This window comes from Gymnogyps californianus, chromosome 1 (genome assembly GCF_018139145.2).
Source record: "Gymnogyps californianus isolate 813 chromosome 1, ASM1813914v2, whole genome shotgun sequence".
In the NCBI taxonomy this organism is placed as follows: Eukaryota; Metazoa; Chordata; class Aves; order Accipitriformes; family Cathartidae; genus Gymnogyps; species Gymnogyps californianus.
In genome coordinates this window covers 24,312,034-24,330,321 of record NC_059471.1, presented here as the reverse complement: position 1 = coordinate 24,330,321, position 18,288 = coordinate 24,312,034, and positions in this window count along the sequence as shown.

Genomic DNA, 18,288 nt, shown 5'->3' with positions numbered 1-18,288 from the left:
AATTAAAAGATCTACTGAGTCGGTATTAGCAAATGATACTCAGTTTTTTGCTATCTCATAAGGTAGTGTTTTAGAACCCTGTCTCCTCTCCCCACCCTTCCCTTAACAACAAGAACTACCCTCACCACTTCACCATGTATTATTAAAGGGCTTATATGTTTTTCTTTCTCTCTCTTCAGTGCCTTTTTCCTTCTGGATAGCCCTTTGCAGCTGTTTTCCATAAAAACACAATAGTAGTTCTGCCCACACTTTAAGAAGCACTACTGTAAGTCTCGATAATTCTCTTCTTGCACGTTTATGCAAGAGTTCAGGTTTCCTGAACGTTAAGAGAACTATCAAACTGTAGCATCTGAGTCAAAAGTCACTGAGGTAGCAGGACAGTCACGGCTCAGATCTGCTCCTTCAAACTTTCTGCAAATTTGGGTATCTTTTTGTATGCTATACTCCAGATGCATTTTAAAGATAAGGCCCCATTGTTTATGGTTTTTGGTTTTGGAAAATGAGAAGTGACAGACAGTAGATCTGACAGGTTCCTGAAACTACTCTAGTTCCTCATCTCCCTGCTGAGAAGTCCGTTCATGTGTGCGAGACGCTGTCAAAGACGTACAAGATTTTTGGATAAAAATGGGTTACCAAGTTTTAAACTCATCAAAGAAAATCCCAATAACATGCAATACTGCAGGATATCATCATCAGTACAACAGAGTGGATTTAGTCCATCATACATCACATCTGTGCAGTAATGAGAGACTGCATCTTAAAAGCAATCGCCTGGTTTTGCATATCCACGTGATAAATTGCACTTTCCAATCTCCGGTAGCCTGAAGTCATTACCCTTTGCTTTGGGGGGAGAAAGAGGGTCAGGAGGAGAGGAAGGGAGTGCTTTCCATAACAGACTCTCAGGCAACACTGTAAATACTGACTTTCATGGACATTACTTCAAAGAACAGGGGCAAGCTGAATCAAGCAGTCTCCAGCCAAACGTTACAACCATGTGCAGACACACCACCTTTTCAGTCCAGTATATAAAGGGCACAGTGTCCTCTACAACCAGAGCAGAAACCAGACCCTGAACAAGAATAAAAATGAAGAACCTGAAATAAAGTACAGTATGGATATAATTAGTTTAACTGCGAAGTGTTGCATAATGATTTGTCATACGCTGTCTAACTTTTTATTCATCCTCCTTGAGACATTTCTTGGTAAGTATGTTATTTCTACAAAGGTTTTATTTACACGAAACCATGACTTTCATAGATCAGTGCTTTGTTACATCAGTCTCAAAATATGTGCAATACAACATGTATAAGTCACAGAGATCATTGGCACTTAGACTGTGCCCAACTTTTTCTTCTGAAAAAGCAGGATTTTCATTTCTATCTCTTTTTAGAAGTAAAGAAAATTAATAAATGCCCCAAGTAGCTACATTGTTCTTGTAAATAATACTGTTTAACGGGCATTTCTGAAATAATCTTCGTAACAAAAAATAATATTTAAAAGTATGAAAATTATGGCATTAAATGCACAACAATGCAGTAACTCCACAGCTGTACAGTAAGACATCCCAAAAGAAGGAGGTTTGTCAAAATACACATTGTTCTCCAGAAAACAAAAAAACTAGTGAAGGTAAGAGCTGCATCACTCCAGCACCCTCTGTTGGCCTTCCTGCAGCATGTTACTTTGTGTACTCATTAAGAGCGTCATTTGTTTCATCCTTAAGCTATGACAAAGATTCCTTTATACAAAAACACACATGAAAAGCAAAAAAAACCCCAACAACAACCACCCCACAACCCAGCCCTATTGATAGAAACTTGAGATATATAGCACAGCGTAGCTTAATATCAGAATACTCAGTACTGCTGGACCTGTCATGCATTAGCCCATCTTTGCAGAGGGTCAGAATTGATCTGTCTAATTACAAGGGCAAAATGTTCTTCACCAGCCCTCTCTGTGTCCGATATTTCTAATAGACAGCAATACTAAATGGCGTCTCACATGCAGCTCCCACCAATAGAAATGACAGCTCTACAGAAAGAACAACTATTTTTACGGAACATCTTTCACTGTGGCAACAGAGAACTGACAATACATACATTACGTAGAATATCATCCACATAAGAAAGTGCTCAAACCACATCTCATCAAGCATGCAGATAAATAAAGTCCAGATGCCAGACACAAGGTGATCTAAATATAAACTCCATATACTGCGTCCTGGTGTATGGCCAGATGGTGTAATTTCCAGAAGCAAAGGCCCTTAGCCCAGCGAGCCCGGCAGCTGCTTCGCAAAGCCGGCTCACAGCTTTGCAACAGCAGATGCGAAGTTGCAGTGGGGAGTGGAGAGGAAGAAGGAGGGGGAAGCAGTAGGGAGTAGGGCTGAGATGGAGAAGCAGGCGTGCTCTCATAGCGCTGGGGGAGGTAAGGGTGGTATGGGCTACTTCTGAGAAAAGCCACCCAGGGGGTTATTGGGGCTGCCTTGTCCTTTCTGGCCCCTCTGCAGGTGAGAACAGCAAAAAGCAGCCTATGCCCAGCTGTGCAGCAGGAGGCAAAGACCTGCTGCCTGGCCATCTTTCAGTCCTTGAACCACCACTCAAGAAAAGCCCCAGGCAAAGGAAAGGCAGGACCAAAGTAGGTCTTACTGAGCTGTCTGGCTGCTTCCATCAGCCGAATGGTCGAGTAACTGCCTACTTTATCTACCTACAGCTAAATCCTAAAGCCAACACTGACCAGAACCCAAAGAACCAACAAAAGAGCTTTTCTTAGCTGACCTTAAGTTTAATGACAGGGAAAAATTTAGTCTCAGAAATGTCACCAGCTATTGCAAACCTGCTCCTAACACTGTCTCTTTAACTTTCCACCTTTAAGCTCTGTTCAGTTTTGTACCTGCTTAGTTTTGTTTTCACAGCATCCTGTCTGCTCACCTGAAATTCATACCCACTCTCTCACCATGCTTCCAGGCTCTGCTCTCTGCTTCACTTCTTTCCCGCATGCAGCTTCACATGATTCTCTCCTAATATTTCCGTGTTTATTGATTTTAAGATGGTGCTAATAAAAACTGATGGTCAGATAATAATCTCCAGAACATGCTGAAATGCACACAAACTTTTGCCAACCAAATTTGTAGTACTATTTGTCAGAAAGTATTACTACTCTATTTCAAATATTTACACACATGCTTCCACTTTGGGTAATTTATATTCTACCACTTAACAGGGATGGAGAAATCAGTTTGATTTGGAACGTCAAGATCTGAATTATTAGAGTCAAATACTTATCGCACAGAACAAACCAGAAACTATCTCATGAAATCTGTGCAGTTCATTTGAGGTCACTCACTAACCAGTCCAGAAGCCAGAGGTGGACCCAAACTGAATCCACATCCCTAAACCTCAAAACAGAAAAAAAACAATCAAGCATTTGCAATGCATGATGTTATCATCCATTTTCAGGAGTTACTATTTTGACAGTTATTTTCAGGCATTTATATTCTTGCTTTATACTAGTTTCTGCTGACAAAGATTTCTTTCTCTTCAGCTGTTTTGTTATTTTAAAACAAATTTACTGCTTCGTTTTTTCCATGTTTAAAAGGTCTGGTTCCAAACAGTAAATGGTAGAAGTTATTTCCTTAAAGACTTGGCTGTTCATTAGATGGCTGGTTAGGGCTGCAGTAGCCTGTTCAGTAACAGGTTACTTACGCAATGAAGTTCCTCTGCCTAGCAACCCTAAGGGTGGGGTTCCAAACAGCAACTGCACCAGTCACATTTTGCAACTACAAGTGAGGGAAAAAAGAAAGAGAGATGCAGGAATGGGGAGTGCAAGGGGAAATACTGCTTTTCTTCACGAGAAATGTAACTTACTAAGAAAAGAAGGTAACAAACAACATAGAAGAATGAATCAAAGGCAGATAAAATATTTCCCACTCAAAGTTGTAATTAATTCTGAGATCACAATATGATAATGATTATTAAGAGAAATAATTCATGCAGAGAACACGTTAATCCCTGCAGAGGATCACATGAATACTTTGCTATTCTGGCACTAATCTTCCCTTTCCATTGAATACTGAAACAATCTTCACTTATAAAAAATTCTTGTTAAAAAAAGTTACTGGTAAAATAGCTGGATATTTTGAATACTTACAGAGAAAGGTTCAGTATTAGTATCTTTACGTTGAGATGTTAAATTGAAAAAAAAAGTGAAGGCAAACATTAAAATTACTGTTACTGAGTTTTAGGAATAAAATTAACTTTATTAATTTCATTTACTAAGTTTGTGCTAGTTAAAAGTAGGCAAAATTACAAGATAAAATACATTATTTTGGAGATTTATAAATAAATATTCTGTGAAAGAATCAAGGAAACCAGCACTTCAAACATCAGGGAATGAGAAAAAGAAAGCAAAACTATTTGGCCATGTATCACTTCATTGTTCATAAAAATTATTCCACTTAATGATTTCCCCACTCTCCCCAATTTGAAAGTCTTTCCCTTCCTACGCTTGCCGGGAAACTGACGAAGTACCACAGTGAGAATAAGCTTAGCTGGGGAAGTTATCCATTTATATTCATATAGAACTTGTATTTTTCATTTTTTAAAGTATTTAATGCAGAGAGGAGAAACTACCTCCCAGGCAGCAGGGATGCACTCAGCCAATCCATGGAGTGCAATGCCATACCAGGAACATCTGCGCTTGCTTTAGACCAGCTATTGCTGTGCAGCACAACGTAAAGCTTTTGGTTTGGGTGCTGGAAGGAGCAGAGCTCTATCAGTTGCTTGTATCTACCCAACTAACTGCACTTCTCATTTGGTTTTGCCTGGCCAGGCCTGAGCAGTCTGCAGCTCTGAATTGGTGCAAACAGCTCAGAAAGGCAGCATGAACACCTCTGCACAATGATACAGCTCACGCTGTACATACACCTCTGGTCCTCATGCTTCCTCCTCATGCTCTCAAAGACAACCAGTATTAGTCTTTATTTATACTTCAACTCTTATCCCAACACACTGGTCTCTTATACAGGAGCCTTTTCTGGTAACTATGTTGCTTTACACAGTAAGTAAATGCACTAAATACATTTACTAAATCAAGAGTCTGAGATGCATCTTTCATGCTCTGAAACAGATTGACAAACATACCAGTACTTGGAAGGCACTATTCTCTGATGTGTTATTATGCAGTCCCCAGAGTTCAACTTGGCAGATCATTTCGTACCAAACATACATTCACATGTTTCTTTTACATTTACCTAATTTGTGACAAAACGTTCACCTTACCAATTGACTGTATACCCACACGACCTGATTACTATTAGCAAAGGCAGTTCGCTAATAAACATTCTGTGGTCCTAAAAACACTTACTTAATTCACTAGTAGAAAAGAAGATAAAGTGATACAAAATAAATACCTCAACTATTAAAAATTGGTAAGTGAAGGCCAGGATCAACCTTGTTTGCCAGCAGGGTGGCAGTACATGGATTATTGCTTCCCACCATAGTCACTGATAGCTCCATGCTGGCTCTCTGGAGAGCTCCACATTGATGAAAACTTTGAAAATGAATATCAATAAATGCCATCCCATTCTAGTTTTAAACTCTCATGTCTCTGGCTATTTTATAAGAGAACTTTTCAAAACACAACCGTTCTACATAAATTTCACCTCATAACTGCCCATCAGTCTTGGACAACTTGTATTTGTCAAGGATTTCAAAAGTGAAAAGGACAGAATCAGATGGTATTTTAAAAAGGCCCTAACATCTGAGAGAGAGGATTAAAAAAACCCAAACAAACGACAAACAAAAAACCCCCAACCCTCTCTCTACTTCACATTAACTTTTGTTGGGAAGACTTGAGCATGGCCAACACAAGAGAGCTGGTGGGACAGAGCAGGATGTAGGATGAAGGGATCTCATTTTCCAACATCAGCACTTATTTCCTCCTGGTGAAAGTGATCACATAACCACGGCCTCATTGGGAGTCAAAGTAATAAGGGGAAAAAACTTCATTGCTTAAAAGGTAAGGAGTTTTCTATACCTGACTAAAAAGGAAGGTAAATGGTGGTGAGGTGTTGCACTTGCCACCAGCAGGACAGCGCTACATTGTCAGAAGGGTTCTGTGGCTTGCTGTCCTACTGCAAGCATCTCTAATGGTGCATCAAGTTTGGTGACTACAGCAAGAGTGGAGGTCCATTTGAACAAAAATATGAAAAATAATCCTCTTATTAAAAAACCTCCGATTTTTAATTGGGGCCAAATATCTGATATTTATTTTAGTAGGCTTCTGTGATGTGGCTGGCTGCAATAGTTTTCAGATAGGAACTACTACTTTTGTTTTGCTAGTTTTAATTAAATTTGATCTCTAAACTGGCATTTCATTAAATAGTTTTCCTTTTTCTGATCTCCCTCCCCACTCTGTTTTAATTAATCAGATATGCAAGCAACTTCAGCGACCCAGACACTGCAATTTTCAATAAATAAACTCTGGATGAAACTCTTATGCAATCTGTACAAAGCATCCCGAACAAGATTTAGACCTGAACTTTTCCAGCTTTTCTTGCAGGCACGAGCAGGAAGAGCAATTGGAAAGACAGGTATCAAAAATGGTAAAACAGAAATCTGTTTTCCAGAGATCCTTCTCCTATCATGATCTGCATAATTTTTTTCCCCAGCTAAGCAGCTTAAGGAAAAAACCAAACAAAACCAGCCAGTACCTTCCCTTCATGTTATAAAATTAGCCATCCCTTTAATTTAGTTTAAATTTCCTTTGTCTAATTAATAGGCAAATTCTGTAGTACAGCATTACTTTTTTTCTTTTTCCATCTCAAGTAATTCTTTATTATTTTAGATAAAAAAGAGTAGAAATTGAATAATAAATCTAAATAACAACCAAGCAAGGCCTCCCCTTGACTTACAGTTGACTTATCCATCTGTTATGCCTTTATACATAAAGGCCTTCAGAGTGAATAATTAAGAAGAAAGACTAACAGAACAAGCATGTAACTAACTTTTTTTAGTTTGGAATACCAATCAGTTTGCTGCCCACTTATTAAAATATTTAATGCCAAAATAAAGACAAAAAAAAAATACCAATACCAATGTGAAGTGAAAAATTTGAACTATTAGAGCCGAAGTTTCTGAATATGAGTAATCTGCCAAAAAAACACAAAACCAAACTCCACGTGCCCAAACTTGATAACAATAGTGTTCTGAATAATACCTTTAGTGACTGCACTTTCTAGCTGTCATGTATATGACAATCTCAAAAACGAAATCAGAATCAGAATCGTGAAGACTTCCAAAACAACAGATAAATTAAAAAAAAGACCTTCAGTTGCAAAATTCTTCAAAAGATGACTTCATTTAGGAAAACTAAATAATTCAGAAAGCATCTGTAAGGACGCCTTTATACTTGCAATCAATATTGCTTTCTTCAGTCGTACAATAAACCACTGTTAATCATGCTGCCAGCAAACTGCTTCAGAATTAAGCAGAGAACACTTTATTCAAAACTTACGCTAACAAAACAAGATGAACATCTATCTCGACTAAACATCCTTTTCTCAAAAGTATTAATAGTGAGCAGAGCCCTTGATATGTTCTTCTTCTCCACTGTGCTCGGAGGAAGATCCAGATCTGTTTGTCTCTGACACTGAAGCCTCTGACAAACGCCTATCACTCTATTAAAAAAACAGGTGGAAAAACTACATAATACAGTTTCGAGAGAGAAACTTGAGAATATCTGTGCTTCGCAATACTCAGCACTATCTGCTTTTCTGCAAGAAACCACTTAAAAAGAAATAATGTAAACAAATACTAACAAATGCATGCAACTTCAATATTAATGTTCTCCTGTATGCAAATCATAGATAGTAACATATACAGAATTCATTTACTGATGCTTAGCAACCTATATGGGAAATAAAGCACAGAAAAAAATAATCTAAATTCCATGAAAATATAACAGAAAACCAGCAAATAACAGGTAGCTGAAATACAGGCTTAACCCTTCACTAATCTATTAAAAAGAAGATACCCCCTTTGCCTCTGTTGGAGGCGTGTGCACATAAACAGACAGGCTTTGATGCTGCCATTTTTTCCAAGACGTTACTTCAAAATTTCTGAAAAGCTAATTAAGGAAAATAACTGTGTCTGTAGTGTTTATGCAATAACACAGCTTTCCTTCTGTGTATAATTTTATAACACAGTTTTAACTAACCAGTAGACCTCAAAACCCAGCCCATGTCAGCTCCACTCAGCAGAGCTTCACAACATAGTGTAGGACCAGTCACGGAAAGTGCACCTCTGCTGCCAATGCCATGACCCCGGCTCAGTGCAGCACTCGAGGAACTGCCAAGTCCAATGTCCAGAGGGAAACCTTCGCAGCCCTCTAACTTTATTTCAAAGGGACGAATAGGAAGGCAAGGACCAGACAACAGCTGCCATTCACTGAAGAGTCTCCCATTAATGATGGGGCCATGCTAAAAGATAAGTGCTTTTCAGTTTTGAGGTTAATTACGGTTATTAGCTTTTCATCTGTATCATTTTCATTTCTACTTTAACTGCCCAGCTAGAACTCCTCTCTCTCAAAAAAAAACTTCACAAGTCTTTTCTCAAAGGTACATTAATCAAGTTCATGTTCCCCAATGACATGTCTATCCGACACCTTCAATGTACTGGAAAATCCTACCCTTTTTTGCAATTAATAAGGCTGTTTTCTAATATCTAATGTAACGTTGACTGAAGCATGCAGAAGAAACGCAACCATTCCACCAAGCAACTACAGCAAGATCTTTTTGAAGAGGACACCACAAAGTATTACTATTACATATACATGAATCATTGCTTCAGACACAACACAAAGCCTCTTTCCTGTTCAGTACGTTTGTTGGTTTTGTTAATGTTTTTAACGTTAACAATTTTAACCATTGTTAAAGCATTGTGCATATAATACAAGTATGAAAAACATACAGGTTTTGAATATAGTTTCTTCTACACAGACCATGGTTGGTCTGTATAAAACCATCAATGTATAAAACACCAATGCAAGTTTTACATTTGATTCAGTACTGGGACAGACAACAAAAATCACGTCTGAAAATCCAATCCTTAAATATGTCTGTCTGTGGGAAATAGGAATATTTAGGCATCCTACAAATCAGCTGACAAAAATGCTGATCACTTTTATATGTATCTAGTACCTCCATGATCCTCTATCCCTACTATGTTTAAGAAAGAGAACCCCTCTCCTTTTCCTCTCAGCTTGCATGTCTTGATTCATTTATAATCATTAGTGGCAGTTTGCCTATTTTTACGCAGAAAAATGCGCAGGAAGCCTGTGCAGCTTTAGAAGTTAATGAAGGAAATCAATTGCCTCATCATGTAATACAAATCTGAACTTTTTGTTGCGCGCTGTATGCTACTCCCTACTTATTCTAGGCAGTAAATTAACTAAAATTGAACCTGATACTGATATTTGCCATCCTTCTTTAAGGCATCTCTCAATTCCATCCCTTGATATTTGCCATCACTATTTCACAGTAACTATTGAATTAGTTTTGATTCGTTCTGAGTCGTCCTTTTTAAAGTTCTAAATGTATGGTCATAACCTGGTTATAACTTAACTTACCCTAGAGAACATGAAGAGATGTTTGCTTTAATGGGGCATTTACTATAAGATGGTTTGCAAACTTGAGGCATTAAAAGAGTGAAAAAAAATATTTGAAATTAAGCACACAATATATTTATACAGAGATTACTTCATATCAGTCAATTATTTTTTCCCTAAGTAATTTCATGCAGCTTGCAAGCAGAAAAAACAACACCCCCAACCTCAGGATTGTTGTATGTGAGCCAACTGCAAGTATTTTATTTATTTTAATGGGGCTAATTAATAATGAAAAATAGCTCTTGCTACTGGGATTGCTAAAAAGGAATTTATGACAAGTAAAGTTTGCTACAGGGCAGCTGGACTGTATTTAGAACTATTGTGTGTGTTCACTGATTTCCATCATACATTTATAAAAATGACACATTTATTAAGCAAAACTGTTTATAAAGGCATGATGCCTGCAGTTCGTTGCTCCAGCAGATCTACAATGTTTATCCCAGAAAATAGCTTTCCGTTACTTTACTCAGAGGTACCTTCGCAACAGCAGTCAGGTTTTTATCCGTTTTGAAAAAGCGTGTCTTTAAGCATTATCCGGACATTTGTAAGTACTGTTCCTTAATTCAAGATGGCCTAGGACACCTGACTAAATTACTTCTAAACTAAAGCTTTAAAAATTAAATTAAGAGCTATTTTATATGACTAAAACCAGAAGGAGGTAAGCACACAGGCACAAGGTTATGACGTGTCTTACTGAATCTTATGACACACATTCTTATTTATTTCTGTTATATTTTTAAGAAATATAGTAATTTACGCAGCCTGGCCAAATACATCCCATGCCAAAAGCCTTCCATTTTTGAACTTTTTGGTTTATGCCTGAATTCTCAATCTTAGCACTGCAGTAACTGTATATTTGTGTGTTCTTGCACACATAAGCCATTGGTACTTTGCTTAAAAGTTTACGCAAAAACCTGTCACAGTCTAGGCTAATATGTTTCTCTGAGGTTTTTTAAAGTAAAAAGCATGCATGAATATCAAAGAGCACACTGTAAATGATCGTTTCTAATCTTAGACATGTATCAATTATTCACTAGCTCGTTCTTCTTGTGCTTTATCGTATAGACTTCGCCATGGCAACACTATTCTTGACTTCCTAGTTTTAATCAGTGAATCTGTAAACTAATATTAGATTTAGCTGTTGGATTACTTGATATTCTACTTATTACACCATGAATGTAGACATATGTCTCTCATTACACCATGAACCATACACAGTTCCCAGGATATCAATAAACTTTCATTTGCTTAGCAATATTGAGACAGTAACTTTTCTAAGAACTAGCTAGTTCTTCTTTTACTAAGTATAAATATGTAGCTTTGAATTACCACCAGCAAAATTCAGAATGGAATTTAATGTCCAGATGCAATACCTGTTCTATGGTCCTTATACAAATTGGGAAATGGTCCACCTTTCAAAAACTATAAATTTTAAAATCACTATTAAGCTTTAGAACTAAATCACTTGTTTTCAGCAAGTACCTTAATTAAAAAATGTCTTCATATCTGACAATCTTCTTGGTACTATACAATTTACAGAAGATACAATTTATATTTCGATGTTTTCTTTCCCCTTCTTCATGTTTTCCAGCATTGTTATACATATCATTTTCCATCTTCTCAAAATAAATGCATCTTTTTCTAGCAGCTTTTGGCCCAGCTATTTGTCCTTTCCAGTGAGTTTCTTTCTAATTTCTCTCTTCTGTCTAATTCGCTTTTTCTTCACCCCTTTTTCCTGTGTTTCTCCAATACTCTTGATCCTCGCCTTCCTTTTGCTGTTCCATCACACAATCATACTTCCTTTCCCCTCCAATTTGTGCGGATTGTTTATGTATCTCGTTAATCCAAAAGAGACATCTTTAACGCCTTAACGCTGCACCGCTCCTTCCCTCAACTTGTAAAGCAGAACAGCAAACATTTCCTGTTTGCCTCACTCTTACACTTGCTTTTTCACAAAGGTGTTCAACTTGTGATATCTCTGCTGGGGTCTCTAGGGAGCACTGATTCAAGTTGTGCTTTTGAGCATATCATTAATTATCATCCCGGCAGCTATTTCTCAGGTTTCTTTAACACATGAAAACCTAACTATAGTATTACCAACACAGAAACAGCAATATACACAGAGAGCTTGTGGCCCTTCCCAATAAGTTCTTAATACTGTTCCCGCATCATTCTTTGTTAAAATGAACTGCATGATACTTCCCTTAAACTTTAATTATCTTCACAACAGTTAAAAGGAAAAAAGGCAGAATTCACTTTTCTGAAGGAGCTATCATACCACAAAAACTCAAAAAAATCAGACATTTCAGAGTCTTGCAGTAGGATGGATATTACCTAGAGAGAAAAACTGTTAGTGTTTTATGCTTGGCTGAGACCCCACTGTCCTTTATAGATCTGCAAGCCTTGGTGAGCATTCCCTTCAGGTCTGGTATGATCATCAGTGGACTCCTACTGCCTCTTGAAAGTAGAAATTATCAATCAGCCTTGTACTGAGCGGGTGTCAGTTGTCCTGTGACAGAGCCGAGCAAGTCACATTGGTTTTCTTGTGCTGCTCTTTCCTCCAAAATCTTCACTTGTGGAGTCCCACAGGGATCCAGCTTCTTCCCACCCAGCTCAATATACGTGAAGATAATAGGGTAAACTGTGAAGCAAATTGGATCAGAAGTTTATTAATATTTTCACAGCCTCACAGTTGTCAACAAATATGTCCAAGAACACAAGAGAAGAAAGCATAGCTGACTGAAGCTACCTCCTCCAGGCAAAGAGACGATACTCAAAGGTCAGCATCAAAGCCCTGTGCACCACCTCTTCACCCCTTCCTAGGGGATCAGCTGGCTGTGCTTAAAGCTAGCTCCACGGCAGTGCTGCCAGAGAGCTGTGAGAAGAGCCATGTGCGAAAGAGCTACGAAAAGCTTTGTTGGGGGTTTACCTTTTTTGCTTGGGAGCTTCACTGAAGCTCAGAGTCTTGCCCTTGGTCCCTGCCTGAGCCATGCTCCAGGTATGCCTGCACCTGGCCACGTGCCCTGACCAGCTGACTTGACCTTGCACTCCCTTCCTGACTACAGGCCTGTCTGACAAATGGGGCTGTTGGCTGTCCCTGGATACTGTCACCAGATTGCTCCACTTCTCTTGTTTGGGTAGTGTGGTAGTGTGGGACTACACTCTTTGTTTGTCACCCTCGGCAGCCAGCAGTCACCCTTGCAGAGCAACCTCGTCCTGCTGCTCCCTGACAATTGGGCTCAAACACAGAAAAATGTTAAGCTCCCCATAAGGGATGATGTTAATGTTCTGCCTAAGAAAGCTGCAGCCTCCGATACCACTGAAAAATGCATGTAGTTACACTTTTTAAAATACGTTTTCCCCATCCATCAGTGACAAGGTCACCACACCTCCATATTGTGAGTCAGCCCCAGTGACGCACACACTCACAATACACACAGTTAACCATAATTCTCCATAGGTACACATAAAACTACCAGCCTTCAGTACATTGCACTTCTTTCAGACAACAGAAGCTGTTCCACCAGCAACAGAGGGCACTAGGATTACACTTACCATTCAGTTCAGCTGAACACACTGCAACTCCTCCTGCTTCAGCTTCTTTGCTCCTGCTCAAACACTGGCTAAGTCACTAATTTTCAGTGATCTCCTCAGAGCTCACTGAGGAACTGCATGATCCTGACCGCCTTCCACACACAAGGCAAAACTTACGCTCTTGATTCAATTTCTTCATTAATACGCTAGATAGCACATACACCAAATGACCTCAGGAGCCAATTCTTACCCCTCACATATAAACCATGCAATTTGCACTATGCAGAAACATAGATTACAACCCCAGTAATGAAGCATAGTACTTAGATAGCAGTAAAATTTGCAATTATTTCAACAAGGAAAAAAAACCCCGTCCTTTGCTACGACTAGAATAGTTTGAAGAGATGGTCTCACAGCCAGCCAAGCTCACCTGGCAAGCAGATCGCACAAAGCTAACCACTGCAACAGGAGGGTACTGCAGCCTGCTCTACTACATTAACCCCAACGCCTTGCAGCCATTACAGTGCCCATCAGAGAGGCTTCACAAGTGATATCAGAGGAGAAAAAGCATCATATACTAACATGAGAATGTCTCCTATGACACTTTTGTAGAAACACTGCTGGAAGTTTATCAATAGAACTAAATTAGCACTTGTGCGCATGCTGTCCTCTTTGCATGAATACGATGGGCAACCCCTACGTTCGCATCTGCTCTTGACATTTGGTACCAATCATAAGATGGATACTACATAGAGGAGAAAGTTTTCTTCCTCAAACTTCAGTCACTTTCCTAAATACAAGCTATGAACAACTCCATAAATAGGGCATGCCTAAAATACATCTTGCATTAATTGACTTTTTATGGCATAAAATTAAGACAATAAGGTTTCAGAGCTTGAACTTGCAATTGTTTAGACTCCCGTTCTAACTTTGATCCAAAAGAGAACAGTATAAGCCTACCTACACAAATTATACTTCCTAATTAAATTATAATGGTAAAGTAATTATTCAAGCAAATAAGCAGGAATTTTTTATAAAAGCCTAACCACAGGAACTGAGAATACTAACAAATTTCTGCTGGAAGCACTGAAAACTATCAGCACCCTGAAATGAGACCTTATTGTTAAGCCTTGTCATAAAGCTTAGATCGAGTTAATTAAAAAAATACGGAAAATACTTCTTTAGAGAAGAAAATGTTTATTTAAAGTAACAGCAAATAAAATAAACTGCTACTTGAAAATCTTTCCTTCAACAAACTTGGGTATTTTGACATTGTTATGTAAAAAATGCTATGTTTGTTATCTTTCACTTTGACCACCGGCTAAGTCTCAACAATCTCTCTGTTTAAGTGGTCAAACTCCTACAATGAATGTTAAACAAGACTATGCTGGAGAGGGTTATTTTCCCATCTAACATTTTTCCATCTGATCAGCAACAAAGTCCATAGGGCTTTCTGACTCATATGTAGCATGATGAAGACTCACTATTGGCATTCTTTTGTTCAAATTGTAGAGCAATATCCTACAGCTGATACTCAGAACTGTGAGGTCAAATAAAGCAAGCTAGAATGGATTTATTTTCAATCTTTATAAAAAAAGTCTAGATTAACAAGCCATCCACCTTTCTGTCCCACCACAATCTGCACTATACACGTTAACATACAAAGAGTTTTCACATCTTTTAAACTGAAAACAAAAAAGAAAAGACCAGACAGTTACTGGATGCAGTACCTCCTGGTTCTGACTGCTAAGATTAAATGGAAGTTAAATTAAAATAAAATAGTTCAAACTTAATTAAAAATAGCAACACTATCCATTCAAAGATAGATATGACTACACTCCAAATTTTATGATATTTTTGGTCTAAAAGATTACTTGTCATGCTAGACTGGATCCAGTCCAAATTGCTATTAAAGCTTAACGCACTCAGTGATGTTGAGTGGGATTGCGCCTTCCAGCAGCAGTGAGGATACAGACAAATTTAAAAGAATTACAGTATAGCAGCCTGTATCTTAAAAGTTAATTTAATGATGCTCCTAGTCATATTAAAAGCATCTAATGCCATAAAATTTCTGACCTTAATATTTTTCCTCATGATATTTCTGAGGACTTATTTCAGAAATTAATAGGATTTTGTAGTTCTCAGATACTGTAACAGTTTTACAGCCTCTAATACGGCAGTAGGGGCTTGATTCAGTTGCCCACACACAAGCATCTAGTGCTGCTTGAGATGCTGGAGCAAATCCTGGTCCCCAGGTGCCAACTGAGGAGGATACAGGTCTCACACGGGTGAAACTACAGTTACCCTTTACATGGTCTTGCTTGGGACAGAAAATCTACTTAAGACTCTTAAATCTGTTCTCCTGCCCCCAAATACTGAAGGAATTTGGACATACTTCAGGAAACTCAAACGTTTTTAAAGCATCTAAGCTGGTAAATAGAGAGGCGGGGGGGAGGGAAGAGAAATTTTAACATATCAGTCTTAGATCATTTGGTTATATTTTGTGTAAAAATTAAGGAGACTCCCTACAGAATTGCATTATACAATATTACACACTAGTTAGTCACCAGAATGCCTATGATTAGCAACTTTAGCTTCTGGGTTTAATTGACATCCCACAAATAACAAAAATAAGTATTTACACACAGATGTCAGAGCCTTTTCAGTTATGAAATGGAGATCATAACCCAGTAACACTAAGTACAGGAAGTCCCCAAATCTACTTTTAACTTCCATGGGTTTATGCACAGCTATGGGAGATGAGGAATGACAAATGAGTTGCAACAGCTCTTGCCCTCTTTGAGAGTTGTGTAAACTAAGTTGGTCAGTTTATTGAAAGTAGGCACATTGAAAACATGAAGTCACTCAAGTTATGCTAGGACAGAAAACATGGACTGAAATAGGTTGATCTATCAGTAATACCCGTAGATCTTTTTTCAGTTTGTGCACTATCTACATACAATTTACTGTATTAGGAAAGTTAATTAAATACATCAAAGATAACAGGCTGAATATCAGATTGTGTGAAAAATTAATTAGCTCCGAAGTTTGGTTATTAACACAATGCATGTGGGCATAATGCACAGACTGTTCCAATATGACCATAATGGTTTTTCACTTTGTGGATCTTCTCGCAGTGGTATAATTGACAGGTCATAGTTGATTCAGCAAAAATTTTAAGCCATCAGAATTGCTGCTAGGAAAGAAGCACACAGTGTATCTGCAGTGTTTAGGAACATCTGGGCATGCTCACTCTCCAATCCTTTATAAAAAGCAATAGTCAAACAAAAGAAAAGAATCGCATTGTTGATCTACATGCAAAATGCCAATAACAATGAGCCAAATATTATTGTCTAAAAGAGAGAAAATGTAATTTAGCAAAAGATTCCAGCAAGGAGTCTTGATAGACCAACACAGATTCAATCCAACTGCTTCTAACACTGGTTTAGCAGGCAAACCCACAGCTACCACATTGCAGGAAGAGTGTCCTTTGCTTTACTGCTCTTCTGTCCTTAGAGCAGCCTGCCAGTGTTCAGTGACGTGCTTCTGCTTTGATCACGAGCAGGTCTAGAGACCAGAAAGCCACCAGCAATGCTGACAAATCTGATGGTAACACACCAGAACACCAGTCACTTCCACCCTACTGTTTTGGTACTGGACCTCTGATGCTCACAAGCAGCTCAAACTTCAACAGTAATCATAGGAATCACTAAACAGTGACCAAATGGCATCGTTAACCTTTTTTAATCCTGAAAAATGCAAGAATGATTAAGTTACAAAGTAAAATTGGATCCCTCACAAATACTCCTATGAAGCATACTTAAGAATATTTCAAAAGGGTGTATGTTGGAATTAATTAAATAAATACTTTCTCTGCTAGTCTGAATACAGCTTCAAACACAGTATTTGCATCTGTCACCAGCAGAGAAAAATATTTGTGTGGTATCATGTCCAGAGTTGCAGCAGGAAGAAACTCTAAGACGTGATGGTGGTGCCTCCTCAGAGACAGAGATCTCAGGTACATCCCAAAATGAAGCTGGTATTTGTTCTAGCTAGGCTGTAGCTCCAGCACTGGTATCTGCTTTGTACTACAGAGTGAGGTATGACATCTGGAATCATGTAGATCCTCCCAGCCCAAAACAGGCACAACTCTCCACTCCTCTTGATTCAGTCATTACTTCCCATGGGCACATGACACAGGTTACTGAGATGTTCTTCTGCTAAATGAAGGCTTATAAGAAAACATTGAAACATGCTTCAAAACCAGCAATGTGGGTTCGTCACCCCTCTCTGTCAACAGCATCCTGCAGTGCGGAAGCTCATAGCAAGAACACTTTGCCCACCCCCGCCCCCAAAAATTTAACTCTAAGCTTCATTAGCCACAGAGTTCCCACTGAAAGGAATACGGGAGCTATCAAAACAGCTCATACGAGTGCTTCATCTAATCCAGTATGCTGTCTGTTCATTAGCCTGTAGCAGATGGTTTGACAGAAGGTGAAGAAATTTGTCAGTGGACAATTCTGGATTGGAAAAGTGTTTTTTCAGTTGTTCCATCTAGTTTGCTTATATTTTGAAGCACAAGGATTTATAGCAGAAAGGACTTCAAAAATACTGAAGTAATTTATATATTGCATGCATATATTACATTTAAGCATCTAATCTTTTGTTGTAGAAATATCAGCATCTTCTCATTGCTCAGATATTTTTGTCAGTTAACTACATAAACTAATGACACACCATCTAAAAAGAACGTCTTGCATACTTGAGGTTTTTTGACTTTATTACACGGTCTTTACTCTTCCATCAGAAAGGGTAGACAGAACACACAATTCCCTTTCCTCATAAAGGCTAGTATTCTGCATATAGTTCTAAGTGGAAAAAGTTGAAAAGTGCCAATCTTCTCAATCTTGCTTTATATGGAAGGTTTTCCAAAGCCTATTTATCATTGTTGTCAGTCTCTGACTTCTATTTCTGCTCTCTTTCTGGACAGCAAATGGCTGTACGTAAACAGAGATCTTCATGTCTTTGCTGACAACTAATTCATGTGGTTGGGTCAGGAAAAAAATAATTTTGGGGCCTGTCTTATCTATTAAA